At 43.0% G+C, this 22,305-nt stretch overlaps 1 protein-coding gene across 2 annotated transcripts in view; it reads right to left on the bottom strand.

Annotated features, from left to right (window-relative positions):
• The window catches only part of LOC124119681 (deoxynucleoside triphosphate triphosphohydrolase SAMHD1-like), a 93,994-nt gene extending 74,808 nt beyond the window's left edge, over positions 1-19,186 (bottom strand). Inside the window, exon 1 of one of the 2 annotated variants that reach the window (XM_048391915.1) lies at positions 19,106-19,186. The gene's annotated coding sequence lies outside the window, so the exon portion shown is untranslated. Of the gene's footprint in view, positions 1-14,472; positions 14,569-19,105 lie in introns of those variants that run through there. The other variant, XM_048391916.1, reaches the window with a different exon arrangement.
• Between the last annotated feature and the right edge of the window lie 3,119 nt (positions 19,187-22,305).

Consider the following 22,305-nt stretch of genomic DNA (forward strand, 5'->3'; position numbering starts at 1 on the left):
ATGAATTGCATTATTTATTCCGATGTGAAGCTTTTCACCAACGGCGATATGAACTCTTAAATAAGCAATATCTTAAGTTTCCAAACATTTAAGAAAATTATGACCACTAACAGTGTTAGAAATCTAAAAGGCCTATCTAAATTCCTTAACAATGTGTACAATACAGTTAGTAAATTGTATTCGTATCCACGTATCCTATTTTTATTATTTTTGTTAAATTGTACATAATAAAAATTGTAGATAATTGTATGTCATGTTATTCTAAGAATAAATGAGTTTGAGTTTGAGTCCGACACCCGAGAAGAAGCCAGAGATTAGTGCCCCTTTTTGAATAGTTTACAATCATGTGTTTTAGGGTTAGCTGTGTTGGCTTAAATGTATTTTTATTTCAAAAGAAATCTGGATCGATAAACAAGCAAAACTTGCTTATGTAATACCTCTCCAGGTAACAACTTAACAACAGCTGGATATATATAAGAGAGTGATGAACATAAACATACAAAATGCATAAATGAAATACACGAAGCCAATACACTGAAGCAAGTGGTGTCTGTGAAATAAGGTAATGCAGTTTTCCTTTACTACATGCATAAAATTAAGCTACTCAAACCTTTTGCTTTTGACAATGATGTCGTGAACTGATTTAAGAAGAGTCATGTTTGTAGAACTGCTTAACTACTGCCACGTAATATCATTTTTAGACCATACCCATGTGTGTAGAAATACACAGTGTTTCTGATATTATCGTAATTTTGGACAGTTATAGAAAAAGTGAATTGCATCTTCAAGGTGATATCTACAAGAGCAGTCTAGTATGTCTGATACATGTCGTCTAAACTTATCAGCGTTTAAGTCACTGCAGCCGAGCCTAAGGCGACAGTGGACAATTTGGCATGATCTATGAACATATTTGAAGTCAAAATTATTAATAATTGCATCAGAACGATTAATTAAGGATTTGATTTCTTTTAATGAGCGAGCATTAGTTACTTCATCGGATAGAGGGTTCCGCAGGTTGATCATATCCAGAAGAAATGATAAGCATAGGTCTGTTTTCTACATTTGATTGTTTGTATGTTGAATCTATTTCTAAGGTTATATTTGCTGTTATCAAAGAATTGAATATACACTTTTCAAATATTTTGGCTAAGCAACTTGTTAGTGCTACAGGTCTATAATTTGAGCATTCATGGTCATCGATGACACTGACACCGCATCAGCCAGGCAGTGGACTTGACACAGTTATTTGCGCACCGATTATATAACTCCTACAGACAGGGTGGGGTGGTTGTTCAAAGCGAAACGGACGACCCCGTCTGTTATCTAATAAATGCTGTGCGTCGCCTTTGATCTTGCCTCCAACCATGCACCTTATAGTAGTAAACGACGATCAGGATGGCCTGGAAATAAACACAATTCTGTCTGCCCAGTGTATCCACAATTAACTAGAATGCTTCATATCCACAAATATATATAGAAAATAGATATTTGCCCACAGCAAATATTCATTTGCTTAATTGCATCAATGTGGTTTATCAGAACATGTACAATGCTTTCTTACGCTTGGTGAGGCAGACTGAAATTGAACATTAGGATAACGTCAGCAGGGATAAAAGAGGTCATACCAAAGAACTTTATTTACCATTGGAAAAGTCAGACATTCCGATCAACCACTACAAGGCCCGGCCGGATCTCAAGGTTGACCAGATCAACACCCCAAAGGAACATCTCTACGCAAAACGAGGAGTCCCTTTCGTCATGGTGCACAAGAAGGGGGGAAAGGACATCGAGTACGACATCACAAACTACACAGACTTGTAACACTTCTTCTAGAGTAGTGGTGTACCGACCTCAAACCACTTCGTCGCCAATACCGCCGCCCTCCTTGCCAAGAGTCTCTACCAGAATCCCGACCCCCAGGATGAGAAGACTACTACAAGGACTAGACTTTTATTTTATTTTTTTTTTGGGTGGGGGTGGGGTGGGGTGGTGGGGGTGGGGGGTGGCGGTGGTGGTGGGAGGTGTGTGTGTGTGTGTGTGTGGGGGGGGGGGGGGGGGGGGGGTTGCACTTCTTTATTTAATCATTACCCTTTTTTACCCTAATAGTACAAGTGCTTCCCCGTGTGCGAGATAGGCTTAAGTAGGAAAGCGCACGTTAAATCTCCGAGGTACCTATCTACCAAAACTTTATTTGCTGTTCTGGTCATACATAAATATATGTAAGCTACGTACATGGGGAGGCTAGATTATTTACAGCTTACAGCAATATAGTGCAAATATTATGTTCAATAAAAGAAAATGTTGATTGATCTATAACACACTTTTTGTACTATTAAACAAACTGTGGACTTTGAAGACATTTTCGCTTATTGTAATAATATCTAGCTAACAAATCATGTCTATCTCTGAAATCCACAAGCATAGTTGCTGTCAAACCTAAAAAACATATTCAGGGAGGTCAGTTTTGACTTGCCAAGCACCTTAAGGTGAGTTTATTTTTAGACTGTCAAAAGCGATTGTCCCTTCAATACTAGTATATGCCTGGAAGCTGTCTCTCGGACTGTTATGAGTTATGATGTATTTTATGATATTACTGGGGAATGTTCAAATTAGTTACTGTCATTTAATCCAACGTTCTAACTGTCAACTGTCTCAACAGGACCATAGGTTTGGTTATATATCTCCTCCCTGTCTCTATGTCTTAAGTTGTTAATCGGTAACTGCGGTCCAATTGTATCAACTTATTCATCTATTGTTGCAAACTTGACTGATTTAAACATATCTTATTGATCATGAACTACTCAGTCAGTCAAGCACCTGTATCAGAAATGTAAAACCAGCCATGTTTCATGTAGTCCCAATATCACTGAAAAATGCCGATGTAACGTGACATATAAATTTACTCACAGACAATATATTTTTCGTGAGAGTGAAGCACAATTTTATTAAAGTTTTATTGACAATTTCATAAACTATAATAATATTAATATTAAAATTCATCATCACTTGCCAAGTTTATGAAAATGTCCCCATTTGGGAGATGTCACATATAAACAAGGATTCGAACAAAGTTTGATCGCCTTTGACACTGAGGTTTATCCCCACTTTGCCAGCAAACTGCAGAAGATTAACAGTGAGTGCGTGAGCATCGTTTCTATGTTTATATAAGAAAAGATGTCATGCCAAAAACGCTCACAGTAGTTAGTGAGTAAACTCACGACCTGTCATGACCTGGTTGAGTGACTTCCTCCAATCAACTTGAAAGGATTACCCACAGAGAAAGAAAGGATTAAAGCCACCCATAAATCTTATCCTAACGTAGTACTCCAACTTCTAAATGCCTCTCAAAGAAGGACTAAAATCCTAAAGATATCCTATCTACGTGGTATAGGTACTCACAACCTCTAATAATAAACTGTTACGTTTGGTATCCCCAGCAATACTCACTATGGTCATTGGGCAAATGTAAAAATCACAAACCCTAACGAGATTCTGTCTACATGGTCACATCCGGTGATTGTGAAGATCTCAAATTCTATCAACAGTCAGACAGCATGGCTGTTCATATTCATTTACAACATCCTCTTTTAATTAGTATAACAGTGTCCCACACAAAACCTTCTTTTATTTATTCTTTCAAATTACAAAACAGAAAGTGGGGTGTGGGGAAATGGGACATATTCCTACATGAAATAATGAGACATTAGTAGTGGTGACGGTTATATCATAAATGTACTGTCTAGAGCATAAATTTGGCGAATGAAAAACGTTATATTTGCAATCAAGTGGAATGACTCGCGTGGGCAAATGAATATGTTCGCAATCCACAAACAATCATTTTATTAATGGCGAACATTTACCAACCCGCGACAATCGTGTCAACACGGGGGTTCCCCTAGCAATAAACTCGCATCTAAATTCACTACTGTTCTACTGTCGGCTAGCCACAATGGCTAGACTGGACCCTAGTGGAATGGTTCATGCCACAAAAGTCTAGCAACATAACACTAATTAAGACGGGCCGACCTTGTATTTACGGTCTGGTGAACACAGCTCAATGGCCGCTCATTAACTCAAATTTCACATCTCACTGTTTTGTTTTATCTCACTATTCATTTAATAAATTTGTCAACTTCAACTGGAACCCGGTCCCGTTTTGCACGCGCTGCACACCCGTTGCACACCCATGTCCAACGGGTGCTCACCCCGTGTGCAACCGTTCTCAACGCGTGTTGGGGGGAATGAACTTTTAGGCAGTAGTGTAGGTAACTGGCATGTAGGTGTTTAGGGTATTCAACACCCACCTCTAATATGTAACTACTAATTGAATCATGTGGAATACTCACTATATCCGACTGATCTAGGACAAATAGATCTCTCTCATGGACATGCTATTTCCACATAAATTTATAACATCTAGATACAAAGGATAAGATGTAGGATTGTAGGATGAATGGGGTTGTATTCCAGTATTTGGGGATTATTGGCTTCTTGAAATCATAAATATCCCAACTCTTAGCCCTCGTTCTAACAAGAGATGCATATCTACGTCAGCCAGTTCCAACTCAACATTCTACATTTTCAACATGACATTCCATCAGAAACCGGGAATAATATAAAAATTTGCAGGATCTACCTGACAATAATCCAGGGCAGTTGGAGTTCTCTGAAGCTCTTATAAACATCAGCCAATAACAAGACAACTGTTTTCAGGTAGAAGTAATATAATGTAATGTAATGTATAATGTAATAGACCTCTTTTGTGAATAACAATTCAGTTGTTTTTCATCAGCATATTTAGCTGTTTAAACTTTATAGTATTGCGTACTTTCACAATATCCACTGCAGTATCCAGCAAACACTGTTGTGAATCAATTTACCTCAAGTTTAATGTAGAAATATATTTCTCCAAGTTATTGGACAAGCATCTAACCTTTTTTTCTGACTTTATTGTCTCACTTTTTTGTCTTTGTCAGTGCGTTCATTGCCTTTTCATATTCTCAGCTGATACTGCAAGTTACTTTACCGATGAGCAACACATCTGTACAAAAATAGTTGAATGATTGTGGTCACATACTCAGTCTGCACCTAATTTTCTCTGTCAGCTGCAGTGGTTCGAATAGTTTTAACTTTTTATCAATATTTTTATTTTTACCGAGGTGCATTACACGTTTGGTGTCAACACCAGTTACATGTATCCCATCTGGCTTGTTATCAGTTGCTATAGACTTAGCTTAGTGTAAACAAGGGCGTTTCTTCTCCTGGAAAACTTCAGACGAATGTCTCTTCATTCGTGTTGTGTCGATATAAATCACCCGATAATGAAAATGAGTGACCACATTCTTAAAACTCATGTCGTTTTAATGCCCACTCTGCGGATATCATTAAGTATACTCCTGTTCTATGTACATGATCAGTTGCACGCATTGCATTTGCAACTCACTGATGGAGACGTAGTGTTTAAGGCTATCCTAACTGCAATAAATGATTGTTTTATACACTTTAGATTCACATCAGTATCATGTGAGCAATTCTTTGCAACAGCCCATGCCTCCACGTTATGCTCAGACTTTACAGTGTGAAGAAAGTGTTGCTTGTGATCCATTCTGAATAAAACAATAAAATAAATGTAACATAACTAATATGTTTATGATATATCACACAGCGGGTAACGTCATCCACAGTTTGTACTGTTACAGTGTATCACAAATAAATATGATTGCTTTTATTAATCATCAATCTTGTGTGCTATTGACAGAGACCAGTATTCCCCAGTATATGTGTTGTGAACACAGATGCATAAAATTCATGTGGACAACACTGGATAGCATTTTACTTTGAGAATAATGTTTGTGAATTTTTCGATACTTTTGGTGGTGAAGATGGATGCATCAAATTCACGTGTCTATATTATTGTCTACATTATTTGCTGCAGGAATGTGGGACATATATAAAACTTCAAAATATTGCATCTACCTTTACACGTGATAAACTTCAAAATGACATGTACGTACCAAACTATTTCTGTCGTTATTTCAGATATTGCCTGGTTTCAAATGTCCATTGTATTTAATAATCTGTTAAGATAGAGTCCTGTATTTTTGCTGTGTATGGAATGAATAAAAGCTATTTAATCTGCTAATTTATACTCATGTTTCCATGCCAATCTGAGACGTTGCAAGCTCGTTATGAGTTAAAACATTACAATTTTCTAAGACATATGTTAGCTTTCAATTACAGACCTAAGATTGTTGACGATATTGTAGGCATGACAAGGGAACAGATGTTAGGGATGGTAGCCCTTGTCCGACGGTTGTTGGAGAACCTGTTAGTTTCGCCTAGAAATGAGATTCGGAGGTTTCTTCGAAAAAATCCCAACAACCCGTATGTATCTGTACTGCAGCTGTTTGTATGTACGAGTACGACCGATCCCAGAGGCAAACGGTCATACTCCTCTCATGCATTTCATATTATAAGCAGATCACACCAATGCTGTCAGAGATGAGGCGGTCAAACGCGCAAGGCTTCTAGTTCATGCTATGGCTTAAATAAGTATGTATAATTGCCATAGCCAGCACCAACATGAATATCCGAGACTTCTCAGTGAGACCATGTGTTACTGAAGTCACTCCTCCTCCTCCTCCTCCTCTTCCTCCGCCTCCTCCTTACGTCCCTACCCCTCCTCAACAGATATATACTACTGCTATGTCATTTAAGTATTCGATTCCTTCTAATGCTATCTTGGTTGGGCAAAGTGGTTGTGAAAAGAATGTGTGTATCAGATACCGCAAAAAGGTTATCAAAACAGTACCTACCATCGTCATATGGTGTTACACTGAGTGGCAACCTGTTAGTAAAATTATACCTTATGTGACATTTGTGAAATGAACATTTTTTCGATGCCCAGAACAACATGATTGTTCTAGATGGTCTGAAGCTAAAGATGACCAACACATCTTTCAACTGTTTTCACGTACCTCCCATCACAAACATGTAATCATATCTATGCTATTGCACACCCTACTTCCGAGAGGTATGGTGTGACGTGGCATAGCTCTGAAGTCCCGACACTATTCAATTCTCCAGTCGATAGACAACATAACTAGACGCATTTCCCTCAAAACACAGATCACCTCATGTCAGTGTATAGCGAAGCAGTGCAACGCCCTCATTGAAATCTAACTGTAGACCTGAGACCGTACACTAATGAAAAGGAACGACTACAGCCTAATATTATAGCAATTACAAAAAGCAGACAAACACATCAACTCAGCCTCATTTGACCCGTGACATCAGCTCTGAAACAGCGCTGTTTGAACCAAATAGTAATCAGAGGCATGTCAACTCTCAGCCACATCACACAACAACGTCAGTATGTGAGGCAAAAAATCATACAAGCCAGAATTTAAACAGTGATAACTTTGACCACATAAAAACAGCGACTCTTCTGATGTTAAGTTTCCAGTTCATGGCTCCTGCTTGTGCCGACAGAACCTACAACATCACATCAAGACAAGAACAAATGGAAGTTGTTAAGAAAATGTGTGAGGTATGACGAGGACAGCGACGATGACAATGAAGTTGTGTCTGATTGGAAATGAATGGCAATAAGTCGGCCTGCAATGCCTGTGGACTCGTGTCATTAATATATAGATATGGAGAGGAAATGAAACAGAAACAGTATCAGAGCAAGGAAAGTCAGACGAGTTATAAGAAACTGAAAAGATCATGGGGATAATAATAAAGAAAGCGATACAACACTTTCAATATCCAATAGAACTCTCTCTAGAAAGTCAACTGTACGATTCTACTGTATCATGAACATGTCTTTATGAATCACTATCAAATTGTAATGACACCAGGTGTTTGCGAAAAGGTGCGCGTATCTTGCCCCACCATTGGCATCCATCACAAACAAATGCAAAGGTTGGTCAATTGTTCATCAGAAAACGGGAACATATGGTACAAGTCCAAATATGGAATCGCATCGGACATCAGTTTTGTCACTGATGCGTCAAATTTGGAAATGTCTACCATAAAATCTTTTGAAGTACTGAGGCCTTGAATCAAACAACTTCTGAGCAAGAGTTGTATGACGCTCTTTGAAATCTTCGTAAAATGTGCATGCTTGATTGTATCTTTACAGTTGCGAAATGTAGAGATCAAAGACTGGAGCTGATTGACTGATGCTCGAAATGAAGGGGAAGTTGAATATTGGAAAGTTGAAGTCATCCCTCTGGTCATACAGTCTTGTTGGGAGTGTGTTGTCACTCTGAACCTTTGGCATAGATCTAAACATGAAACAGATGGGTTGGTCTCACTGGTATCCTTTATTTCTAGTTCATGTGGGTACATCAGTTCAAGGGAATTGGCTATGTGATTGTTGTTGAACGATATCAGATTATCGATATACCTGAGGCTTAAGTTAAAGCTCTTGGCCAGTTCTTTTTGTTTGCCATTGATAATCCAAACGGAAATTCCGATTCATATGCTTGAAAAAGCAGATCCGTAAGAAGCGGAGCACAATTGGTGCCAATTTATTGAATTGTGTTCTCGAATTTACAAGCTATTTGTCAGAGGCATCATTTTTTCATTCTATACTTCATTCCCACCATAAATCAAACAGTGATCAAAGACAAGATAAAACGTCACAAAAGATATTCTATCTCATGTGGACATGGCAAGAAAGTGTCTCTGAATCTGATAATGGCGATGATGAAACGAGTGACCAAGACTAGTTATATGAGTAAAGCTGTTGGTTAAAGGTTGGTTACTGTTCCGTCTTCATAAGTTGTGGACCCATGAAGATCCGGGGTAGAATAGGTCTTCAGCACCCCAGGCGTGCAATAAAAGGTGACTATGCTTGTCATAAAAGGCGACTAACAGGATCGGGTGGTCAGGCTCGCTGACTTGGTTCATGCATTCAGTCGGTTCCAATTGCGTGGATCGATGCTCATGATGTCAATCACTGGATTGTCTGGTCCAGACTCGATTATTTACAAAACAAAACAAAAATTCATTAGTTGTGATTGGGTTGGTGACACATTAGCATCACAAAATACCATTAACATTAATATGTCAGTGAACAAGAACCGATCTACCAGGGTTGGTGAGTGATGTTGTTGCAGGCAAACGCAAATGTCAGAGAGCCTGAAACATCGTGGAACAGCAGCCCTGATGGATGTCTTGGAGGAACGTGATGAGCCGAGACCCTCTGAAAGACGTAAAGACGTAAAGCTGTACACCCCTTAAGACCGTCTGTACAGCGCTTTAGAGTGACTCTACGCTCATTTAAGACTGTCTGTACACCCCTGTAAGGCTGACTGCATAGCCATTAAGACTGACTGTACAACCATGAAAGACTGACTATACACCCCCTGTAAGACTGTGTGTACACCTCTGTAAGACTGACTGTACACCCCTATAAGGCTGACTGTACACCCTTTAAGACTGTGTGTACACCCTCTGTAAGACTGTGTGTACACCTCTGTAAGACTGACTGTACACCCCTTAAGAGTGACTGTATACCCATGTAATATTGACTATACAACCATGTAAGACTGACTGTACACCCTGTAAGACTGACTCTTTGTCTCTTGATTGATCCAATAGGTCGTCAAACCGAAAGAAGAGGCTGAGTTGAGATGTCGTCTACGTTGTCTGTCTGTCTGTCATGTCTGTGCACATGCTCGTTGTAAAAGTAAAGATAGAAGAGAAAGACCATGCTTGAAAGATCAGTATCCTTGTATAAGTCACCCAGAACTCATGGTAGAGTCTTATCACATCGTCAGTGACATGTAAGACGTCATGGAGTCCACATGGTGTTCAGACTGTGGGAAACAGTTCACCAGACATGATAATATGGAGAGACATAGGAGACGGTTCCATTAACCACTGCAACCCCGACAGGAAAACACTTCTCCTCTGGGAAGCTACTCACCTCCATCAACACCGTCACCCCGAACACAGGATGACGTCAAATAATGATGATGATGATGAAGAGGTCATGACCTCCCCTTTGACCCTACGCCACCCTTTTACAATGTTCATTGCGGGACCCACGGGATCAGGAAAAAGTTCCTTTGTGAAATCATGTATGTAGCAGATGCATCGCCCCGAGGTGTTGGATACACCACCCAATCGTATCGTGTGGGTGTACAGCAAATGGCAACCACTCCATCATGAGCTGGAAGAGATGGCAGACCGTTTAGGAGTCGCTCTTGACTTTGTGCACAGCATGAAAAAAGCGGAACGTGCGTTGCCCGAAAAAGGGGTGGCCCCGCATTGGCTGGTCATCAATGATTTGCTGGGCGACAATACGAAAAAAGAAGAAACGGAAGTGCTGCGATGGTTTACCAAGAAAAGTCATCACCGAAACACATCCCTGCTGTATCTCACTCAGAACCTGTTTGCTCAATCACCGCAACATCGCACCATCAGCCTGAATGCTCACTACATGGTCCTCTTTAAAAATCCGAGAGATGCATCGCAGATCGACAGTCTGGCTCGCCAGGTGTTTCCAGGCAAAGTTCCTTTTCTGCGTGAAGCCACCATCCATGACCTTACAATTACCTGTTCTTGGACTTGAAGCCCACCACGTTGCAAGACCATCGCGTACGCGCCCGCCTGTTTTCGAGATCCGAATTACCCCTTGTGTATGAGATGTAGAGACTTTCATAAAAGCGGGTGAACCCCTAGACCTGCTTTCAGTGGAGTCACAGTCATCGTGGGACAAAGATGGTCTATGAATGCCATGCCACCATCCCAAGATGTCCCCGATACCGAGTGGGTGTCTGAAAAGGAGAGAGAAGAAGCGAGAAAACACACACTCTTTATGGACGACACAATCTTAATGGATGGCACATGGCGACTCAGTGACATTCTGGAGGCACCTTCTCCTACTTACACCTTGTGTCATCCTTCTCATCCAAACTATGATTAATTTCAAGAACGTCTGAAGTCTTTTCAAACGTGGCCTTAACAGATTACCCACACCCCTTATGACCATGGCTGGTTATTTTTATCAAGGACGAGGTGACCGTGTTATCTGTTATTGCTGCGGTGTGACACTCTGCCAATGGGAAGCCACAGACAAACCCTGGAAAGAACATCTGGAGCATGCCAAAGTCCCCTGCGAATACTTGGGTGTGTTTTGTCCTGATGAAGAAGTGAATGGAAAATACAGACGTCTGGTGTCCGAAGAAGCACGTAAGAGAAGAGTCGAGTGTCTTGTTCACTCCTAGTGACAAAGTTTCGTGTTCACTACGTTTTTAGGAATGTACAGACGTTCACATCTTAGTGGTCACCCTAGTGTTCACAAAAATCACAGGGACGCCCTTAATCCTGTGGCTTTTGTTTTGTTGTGTTGGTTCATGTGAGCGGGGCATTAAAACAGTTGAAAAGAAGTGTTGTGTTGTCTTTTTAAAATGGGGAAATCAGCATGCACACTCCAAGGAAAAAACAAAAAAACAAGATCGACATCTGACCACACCACGTCCATGTCTGTGCATGTCAATTCACCTTTAGAATTCAGGCCACCATTCCACAAGATGATCGTAGCGCTAAGGTGATCGCCACTCACCTACTTTAACTTAGACACACGACTGTCATTGCGCTACAATACGATCACCTTGTGGAACGAGACCTTGCACCTCAAGGTTTACAATTACATCATAATACCCGATGATGTCATTTGTTGAATTTTGTTGCAAGATCCTTCGCTAATGTGACTTCAACCTAGCAACAAAGTTGCTGGGTCATCGACTATGTATGAGCTCGTCTCAGTGATCTATCATCTTCACACGCAATCAGCACACACCCTGCACACCCTCCTCCTCCTCTCTCCCTCCCTCCTTCTCCCTCCCTCCTTCTCCCTCCTTGTCTCTCCCTCCTCCTCCTCCCTCCCTCCTTCCCTCAATCAATCCCTCCCTCCTCCTCCCTCCCTCACTCCTCTTCCCCTTCTCCCCCTCCTCCTCCCTCCTGCTGTCTCCTCCCTCCTCCACCTCCCTCCCGCCTTCCCGCCCTCTCTCCTTCCCACCTGCCGCCTACCCGCTGTCGCCATCTTGGATGGGGAGATTGCCCCCCGGAACCGGACGTGCCGCCATCTTGGATGCGCGCTACACCGGAACCGAAACCGGAAGTGACGTCATCGCGCATGCGCGGAACCGATTTGGTTACTGTAGTCCTGCTTCCAACTACTCACAGATACGGAGACTGCAGGACGCATCCCTTGTTTGAGGGAGATATCAGACCAGACTGTCAGGAACCATCTTCGCGAGGCTGGAATCCGACCCAGAAGACCAGTTATCGTCCCTGTTTTGCAACAGATCCATCGACATCAACGCTTGCGTTGATGTCATACCTCACAACCTTGGAATTTGAGAAACTGGAGACGAGTGTGGTTTAGCGATGAAGCGCGATTTCTTATTCACCGGCGAGGAAAACTACGTGTTTATCGTCGTTGAAACGAGCATTTGCCCCACATTGTGTACATGAATTCTTCAATTTTGGTTGCAGCAGTGTCATGGTGTTGAGGGCCATATCCTCCACCGCAAGATCTGACTTTGTTGTGGTTCAGGGAAATTTGACAGCAAATCGCTACATGAATCAAATTCTTCAACCTCATTTTCCTCCAATCCTGGACCGCAAGAGGGAGCTGTTTAAACGGGACAATGCTCCACCGCGCACAGCTCGTGTCACGGTAGACAACCTTCATAATGCTTACATCAACGTCCTGCTATAGCCGTCGAGATCACACGCTCTTAACCCAATCGAACACCTCTGTGATGAACTCGATCGACGTGTACGTGGACGTCAGAACACGTCGCAGACTATCCCACAACTGGCCAACGCTTTACAAGCAAAGTGGCGCAGATTACCGCAGGACACAAGTCGTACACTTATCCAGTCAGTGCCGAGGAGACTCAGAGCCGTGATTGCTGCCCGGGGCGGTCACACCAGATACTGAGTTCAGGGCAACATTGTGGCCCTATGTGACATGACAATGAACAGTTTTCAATGCTTTAGTATTTATCTGTGTGGTACTTTTTACGGTTATCTTTTACCTGCTTCTGTTTTTGTTTATTTGCTACTTATCACAACATATCATCCATATATGCCTCTTGATTGTAGTCACTCAAATTTGATACATTGAACCGTCGCTTAATGCAATTAACTTATGTAGTGTAGACTGCATATTAAACGCTGTAGAGATAACAGTTTTGGGTATGTACTATTTATAGTTTGCATTTGTAGTGCACAAGGTTTGCTGAATATGCAGGTAAAGTTTGTGTTTGCAAGGGTGTTCACGTATTCAGGGAAAAACGTGACGCCAAATTGTAATGCATGCATTGAGGTGAGGTGAAGTGGTGAGGTGAAATTAGGTTTAACGTCGCATTCAAGAATATTGCACTTATATTGCGATGCGGACATACATGCGCGCGCGTGTACATGCGTGTGTGTGTGTGAATGTGTGTGTGGCTGATGGTTCTTGTCCGGACGAATGCCGATATTTTAGTGCTAGCCCATTGAGATATCATGCCGCAGTGTAACACGAATAGCCCACTCAGACACAGCATACTGACTCCGAGCCGACTTGTCCTTGTTTAGCCAGGCAGGGTAACAACAAGTAAAATCTGAAGGGAAGCCCTGACCTTCCACTCTCTGGGCGGACGCTCTACCACAAGACCAGGGAGGCGGGTTTAACGTCACGTTGAAGATTATTTCACTTACATAGCGACGTGCATGCGTACGTGTGTGTGCGTGTCGGAGAGGTGCTGCTTGTATTCGAATGGTTAATACTGGTTTTATAGCACTAGCCCACTGAGTGATCATACCGCATGAATACCTCACTCAAGCACGGTATACTGATTCAGAGCCGACCAGTCTTTGTTTTCTCCCCTTATTGCCGAGCGCCAGGCAGAGTAACCATCTATATTGTATATGTATTGTGGTTTGACGATACGGGTTTCGAATCATGGATTTATACACTCAAATAACGTAATATTAGGGAGACGAGATAAAGAATGTATTTATATGTTTATAGATAGTTTTCATAATAAACCTAGATTGTCTATTACCAATCAACATATTCATTAATGGTACCTGACCAATTGTCGCAAGGATTTGAGTTTAGCAGAGATTTCTTATGAATATGGAAAGGGTTTTGTCGTTTTTATTTGTTGACTTCGCTGATGTATCTCACCATGTGACCTTTATATTAATGATCTCACGGCACTGAAGGATGTAGGGTGTACATATTTTCCGATACCCGTGTCTATACGTAGATCAACTACCCCGCCCTGTTTTCACTTCAGCTGTTCACCACGTATATATTTATATATCTAACATTTACGTAGGTCCACATAACAGTATTGTTCACTCCTGAGAGAATGTAAATGTAAATATGTTCTCGCTGAGACATATATACGCATAACAATGCCAATAGCAACACATGTATCATAACTGTCTTACCTGAAACAAGCATTCGCATGGAGAAATGCAGCCCGTATAACTTTGTGAACACCAATTGAAACATAAACCTGACAAATAATAGATTAAACGCCCATTGTGGTGAGCAACTGATCAAATCAAGTAACTGTCAGTGTAGATACATAGATAAGTGTAACCAGGTCAGTGCACCGAAAAGACGCACGTCTCAGTGTACTGAGCGATAAGATCACTTTATATTATAAAAAAATAAACATAACTACCTATAAACAAACACAGAAAGTACGTAAGCATTCGCTCGACTCATTCTAAAATGAAGGCAATTTACAGGGAGAAGATATATAGTGTTGGAATTACCATGTGACGTAAACGATTTATTTACAAACTTAGTAGACTGAGAGGCTTGGGGGGTGTGGACTGGAAGGGGTGGGGTGTGTGGACTGAGAGGGTTTGAGGGTGTCGACAGAGAGGGTTGGAGGGTAGACTGAGATTGCTGGAGGGTGTAGACAGAGAGGGTTGGAGGGTGTCGACTGAAAGGGTTAGAGGGTGTAGACTGAGAGGGTTGGAGGGTGTGGACTGAGAGGGTTCGAGGGTGTGGACTGAGAGGGTTGGAGGGTGTCGACTGAGAGGGTTGGAGGGTAAAATGAGATTGCTGGAGGGTGTAGACAGAGAGGGTTGGAGTGTGTCGACTGAGAGGGTTGGAGGGTGTAGACTGAGAGGGTTGGAGGGTGTGGACTGAGAGGGTTGGAGGGTGTGGACTGAGAGGGTTGGAGGGTGTAGACAGAGAGGATTGGAGGGTAGACTGAGAGGGTTGGATGGCGTAGACTGAGAGGGTTGGAGGGTGTGGACTGAGAGGGTATGGAGGGTGTAGACAGAGAGGGTTGGAGGGTAGACTGAGATTGCTGGAGGCTGTAGACTGAGAGGGTTGGAGGGTAGACTGAGATTGCTGGAGGGTGTGGACTGAGAGCTTGGAGGGTGTAGACAGAGAGGGTTGGAAGGTGTACTGAGTATGCTGGAGGGTGTAGACAGAGAGGGTTGGAGGGTAGACTGAGATTGCTGGAGGGTGTAGACTGAGAGGGTTGGAGGGTGTGGACAGAGAGGGTTGGAGGGTGTAGACAGAGAGGGTTGGAGGGTAGACTGAGATTGCTGGAGGGTGTAGACTGAGAGGGTTGGAGGGTGTAGACAGAGAGGGTTGGAGGGTAGACTGAAAGGGTTGGATGGCGTAGAATGAGAGGGTTGGAGGGTGTACTGAGTATGCTGGAGGGTGTAGACAGAGAGGGTTGGAGGGTAGACTGAGATTGCTGGAGGGTGTAGACTGAGAGGGTTGGAGGGTGTGGACTGAGAGGGTTGGAGGGTGTAGACAGAGAGGGTTGGAGGGTTGACTGAGATTGCTGGAGGGTGTGGACTGAGAGAGTTGGAGGGTGTAGACTGAGAGGGTTGGAGGGTAGACTGAGAATGCTGGAGGGTGTAGACTGAGAGGGTTGGAGGGTGTAAACAGAGAGGGTTGGAGGGTAGACTGAGAGGGTTGGATGGCGTAGAATGAGAGGGTTGGAGGGTGTACTGAGTATGCTGGAGGGTGTAGACAGAGAGGGTTGGAGGGTAGACTGAGTATGCTGGAGGGTGTAGACAGAGAGGGGTGGAGGGTAGACTGAGATTGCTGGAGGGTGGTGACTGAGAGGGTTGGAGGGTGTAGACAGAGAGGGTTGGAGGGTAGACTGAGATTGCTGGAGGGTGTGGACTGAGAGGGTTGGAGGGTGTAGACAGAGAGGGTTGGAGGGTGTACTGAGTATGCTGGAGGGTGTAGACAGAGAGGGTTGGAGGGTAGACTGAGATTGCTGGAGGGTGTAGACTGAGAGGGTTGGAGGGTGTGGACAGAGAGGGTTGGAGGGTGTGACCTGAGAGGGTTAGAGGGTGTAGACAGAGAGGGTTGGATGGTAGACTGAGAGGGTTGGATGGCGTAGAATGAGAGGGTTGGAGGGTGTACTGAGAGGGTTGGAGGGTGTAGACAGAGAGGGTTGGAGGGTAGACTGAGATTGCTGGAGGGTGTAGACTGAGAGGGGTGGAGGGTAGACTGAGATTGCTGGAGGGTGTGGACTGAGAGGGTTGGAGGGTGTAGACAGAGAGGGTTGGAGGGTAGACTGAGATTGCTGGAGGGTGTAGACAGAGAAGGTACGAGGGTAAACTGAGATTGCTGGAGGGTTTAGACAGAGAGGGTTGGAGGGTAGGCTGAGAGGGTTGGAGGGTGTAGACAGAGATGTTTGGAGGATTTGGCCTGAGAGGGTTGGAGGGTGTAGACTGAGAGGGATGGAGGGTGTAGACCGAGAGGTTTGGAGGATGTGTCCTGAGAGGGTTGGAGGGTGTAGACTGAGAGGTTTGGAGGATGTGGCCTAAGAGGGTTGGAGGGTGTAGACCGAGAGGTTTGGAGGATGTGGCCTGAGAGGGTTGGAGGGTGTAGACCGAGAGGGGTGGAGGGTGTAGACTGAGAGGTTTGGAGGACGTGGCCTAAGAGGGTTGGAGGGTGTAGACTGAGAGGGTTGGATGGTGTAGACTCAGGGGGTTGGATGGTGTAGACTGAGAGGGTTTTAGGGTGTAGACTGAGAGGGTTAGAGGGTGTAGACTGAGAGGGTTGGAGGGTGTAGACTGAGAGGGTTGGAGGGTAGACGGAGAGGCTTGGAAGTTATGGACTGAGAGGGACTGAGAGGGTTGGAGGGTGTGGACTGAGAGGGATGGAGGGTGTAGACCGAGAGGTTTGGAGGATGTGGCCTGAGAGGGTTGGAGGGTGTAGACCGAGAGGGGTGGAGGGTGTAGACTGAGAGGTTTGGAGGACGTGGCCTAAGAGGGTTGGAGGGTGTAGACTGAGAGGGTTGGAGGGTGTAGATTGAGAGGGTTGGATGGTGTAGACTCAGGGGGTTGGATGGTGTAGACTGAGAGGGTTTTAGGGTGTAGACTGAGAGGGTTGGAGGGTGTAGACTGAGAGGGTTGGAGGGTGTAGACTGAGAGGGTTGGAGGGTAGACGGAGAGGCTTGGAAGTTATGGACTGAGAGGGACTGAGAGGGTTGGAGGGTGTGGACTGAGAGGGATGGAGGGTGTGGACTGAGACGGTTGAAGGGTGTAGACTGAGAGGGTTGGAGGGTGTAGACTGAGTTGGTTTTACGGTGTAGACTGAGAGAGCTAGACGTTGTTGCCTGAGAGGGTCGGATGATGAAACTGAGAGGGATGATGGGTGTCGAACGGCAACTGACTGAGAGTGTCGTAGGTTTATGGATGCTCGATTGTACCTCCAAAGTTGTGGTGTGTGAGTACCCAAGGGTGGTGCCGTTGCAAGCTGCTCGACATAAAGGGAAAGTTTACATTTTGAAAATGAAGTAATCCCTCTTGTAATACATTTTTGTGCAGGGTTTTTGTCACTCAAATTCGTTATGCACAGATCTAAATATGACACAACAGACTCGTCCTTGTTTGTGTTTTCAAAAGATGTCATCAGAGGAGCAGGATACGCCCACCTTTTCGCTAACACAAGGTACAATCACTATTTGACAGTGATTCATGATATTGTATGAATCGTACCATGCATGCTTTAAGCAGCGATTTCTTTAGATTATGGAAATGGTTTTCATTCATCCTACTTTTATAATGTTCAACATTATTTCCAAACCGTACGCAAGACGGCAATTACAATTATTTATTCAGAATAAATATGCTAAGTTTGAGTAATTTTGTTGAAAAACATGCCATGACTGAAGGCGAATATTATGTCGTCACACTGATGGCTTGTATAACATAGCATCCACAGAAAGTCGATAGTGTCAGTATCATACAGCTTGTCATCATCGTGAGGACACGTTAGTGCAAAGTGATTAGATGTATGAGATATGGCGTACATTGAAGTGTAGCTCTAACAGCGAGTTGTCACCGGTCGTCGAGCCTGCGCATGGCTTCATGAAAAAAAACTGACTGGTATTTTCCAACGAAGAATGGGTGTGTTATCCTCACTTATTACTCACGTGGTAAAGTGTGGTATTAAAATACTAAATCCGCATGTCACACGTGTGTCCTACAAGGTTAAACTCGTTTTATTCGTTTTGATTGGATAACCTTGACCTCTGTCACACCCGAACTACTTTTTTCATTAAAAAAAACAACCGCGAGGCAGAACTGAAGGAATCTCACAAAATTGAGAGACATTTACACACTCTTTATTTAAGCAAACAAATTCGAGCTGCTGCAGACATTATATAATCGAGCTATACCCATATGCAATGTCTATGCGATGGAATGAGCGTGAAGCACCCGACCAATTTTGCAACTTTTAATTTGATTTTACGTAGAAGGTTAAGCGTGGTGAAATGAAGTCAGTTTAAACTATCTGGACAGATAACCAGACTTACGTTTGATGTTTCGGTTGTGCCATCAGTGTCGCCATTCGAAGCGGATGTTGTGACATTGCTTCTGAAGGTAATACCCGGGCATAAGTGTGAGTGCGGTATTTAAAAAGTGGGACTTTTTAGCGGCTACCTATATATTGCCTTATAGTGCATACATCCAGTCCAGACGAAACGGGTCCAAGAACCGTATCTTGTTATTTCTTACACAAACATTCATGTACACTCGCACACCAGTATAGATTTTAACTAACTGGACAGTTAAGGCTCCTTACCTAATGGACATCTGGAGGCGACCGAGCTTCGAGACGAACTCTTGACCACAAACCCTGCACTGCTCGCCTAACTACGGGAAATGATGACACGTTGTGAACTCATGATCAGATGTGTGTATAGTCCACGTTGTACACTATCAGTGAGGGCGCGTCTCATAATCCTGATCAGATATAAGGTAGGACTCAAATTGGTGTGTATTCAAGTGCATGAGCGTGTTCAGTGAGAAATGCGTAACCACATCGCAGTGCATGCACTGAAAAAACAGGGACATGGCACTCGATTTTACGTATATACTGAGACTCTGGACAAGTGATGGGAGAGGAAAAAAGGTTGACCTCGAGTAGGAAGGTACCACGTGTACGGGACCCGTGAAGATTCCGGGGAAGAATAGGTCTTCAGCAACCCATGCTTGCCGTAAAAGGTGACTATGATTGTCGTAAAAGGCCACTAACGAGATCGGGTAGTCAGGCTCGTTGACTTGGTTGATGCATGTCATCGATCCCAATTGCGTGGATCGATGCTCATGATATTAATCACTGGATTGTCTTGTCCAGACTAGATTATTTACAGACCGCCGTCATATAGCTGGAATATTGCTGAGTGCGGCGTTAAACAAAAACCAAAACCACGTGTAAGGAACACCACAAAGCTACAGGCGCTGATACACATCTGCTCAAATCGATTTATGGTCAGTGTAGATAAGTGTAACAAGGATAGTGCGCCGATAAGACGCAGGTCGTAGTGTACTGATGTGTTATTTGCGACGGAAGTCGGAACACATACCTTGAAACAAATAACACCTACTTCATAATAAATATACACGTTCATTGATATCACACATGTATTAATTTACACCGTCACACGAATTCATAGAAATGTGATAGTGAGTCAGTGAGTGAGTTTATGCTTTACGTCATATCGGCAATATTTCAGCCATATCGTGACGAGAAGTTATACGAGGGGCGATTTATAAGTTATAAGTTATTTATAGACTGATCAAGTACAGTGACATACACAGGAGGATTGTCGTATTGGATACATTATTTAGTTTAGTATAAGCTATTGACTGCAAGGGGGGTTATGAGATGACTTAAAATGGAGAAACAGGAAAAGCGAGCTGTTATCAAATACCTTTACAAGAAAGGCTTAACACCCAATGCCATATATGACGATATGTTATCCACACTGGGGGAAGATGCCCCGTCATATGCAACAGTGAAAAGATGGGTGGCAGAGTTTAAACGGGGGCGATCGAGCACTGATGATGAACCCCGTCCTGGTCCACCTGTTGTGTCTTCAACACCTGAAATGGTACAGCGAATCCTGGACATAGTCATGGACGACCGACGAGTGACACAGCGACAGATAGCCAACTTAGTGGACATCTCTCAGGAGCCAGTGCATTTCATTCTGACAGATATTCTAGGAATGCACAAGGTTTCTGCTCGATGGGTCCCCAAACTGTTGACAGCTGATCAGAAACGTCAAAGAGAGAATCTCTCAAGGGAGAACCTCAAGCTTTTTGAAGTGATCCAGATAACTTTCTCAAACGATTTGTTACAATGGACGAAACATTGGTCCACCACTTTGAACCTGAATCAAAACAACAGTCTAAACAGTGGAAACATGTCACATCTCCTTCTCCAAAGAAGGCAAAGTCTGTGCCTTCAGCTGGGAAAGTCATGGCATCCGTGTTTTGGGATTCTGAAGGTGGGATCATGGTGGACTGGCTTCCTAAAGGCCGTACTGTTACAGGGGCTTACTATGTGGAACTTCTGAGACAGTTAAGAGAGAAAATTAAAGTTACGCGACGAAAGTTGACGAAAGGTGTGCTCACTGATAGCAATGGCCAAAATCCATGAGTGTGGCTTTGAACTTCTCCAACATTCACCTTATTCACCTGATTTGGCTCCGTCGGACTATCATCTGTTCCTACAGTTGAAAAGGCATTTAGCTGGAACTCATTTCCAGTGAGATGATGGCGTCATTAAAGCGGTCAACAACTTTTTGAGTGACCAAGAAGTTGACTTCTACAGAAGTGGCATAATGGCATTGCAACATCGCTGGCAGAAGTGTGTTGACCTTAAAGGGGACCATGTCGAAAAATAGAAAGCTTTGGTATCAAACTGACTTTATTTTCTTTGTTAGGCTTAGAACTTATCAATCGCCCCTCGTATTTAAACCAAATAAGAACCTATCAGCGATGGACAGTAGAAGTACTAGAATATCACAGATTTAATGTTTAAAACTAGCGTACAACAATAAAAAGATATCACTAAATAGTCATGAAACATTACAATATAAAAAAGGGCTATAGATCGCCAGCATCTGAAGGTAGATCACCATGCTGGGGTCCATGGGGACTTACAGTACTTTTGCTACCTGCATGGACCCCAGCCGGATTTACATCATCCCCTCAGCTGTTGGCGATTATTGACCAATTTAGCCACAATTTAAAGGAGCATATATACTGCGATTTAAAACGTGGCTGAAATAAATATACTTTGAAAGACGTGGTCTTACATATCCTCTCAGGGGGACAATAATTTTACACTACTTTAACCCACTTCGAGGATATAGCCACTAACAATCACATATATTGATTTATTCAAGCGATTATAAAATGAATTTATATATTTACAAAACATAACAATCAAAATTTATGAATTGAGTCAATTTCTTTTAAAAAAGCAAGAATTAAATGAAACCTTAACAGATGAAAAAGATCCTTGGGCGATGAAGCTTTGAAATAATTATTCCTTGTGATGGAAAAATCAATGCAGTCAAGCAGGACATGCTTGACCCGTGATTCTTTCATCACAAGGGATACAAAATGGAGGATCCTCACATTGTAACATATGTTCATGAGTGTAACGAGAATGACCAATACGACATCGTCTTAATACAACCTCTTCGAAACTGAACTGACAACCCAAGTAGGTATAACCGATATTTGCTTTTATTGCATGTAATTTATTTATACCCACATGGGTGTCCCACTTCTTCTGCATTAGATCTATGATGTAAGATTTAATGACATGTTTATAATCACTGTATGGTATAAGAAGTGGTGTCACAGATTTGTCGAGTGCTGCTTTTACAGCAGTATTGGCCATTGTATTACCAACAATTCAAACATGGCTTGGAAGCCAACAAAAGACGATGTCGTATTGGCCAGTAGCAAGTTTGTTATGTAGTT

This window comes from Haliotis rufescens, unplaced genomic scaffold (genome assembly GCF_023055435.1).
Source record: "Haliotis rufescens isolate VD_foot unplaced genomic scaffold, xgHalRufe1.0.p SCAF_102, whole genome shotgun sequence".
Lineage (NCBI taxonomy): Eukaryota > Metazoa > Mollusca > Gastropoda > Lepetellida > Haliotidae > Haliotis > Haliotis rufescens.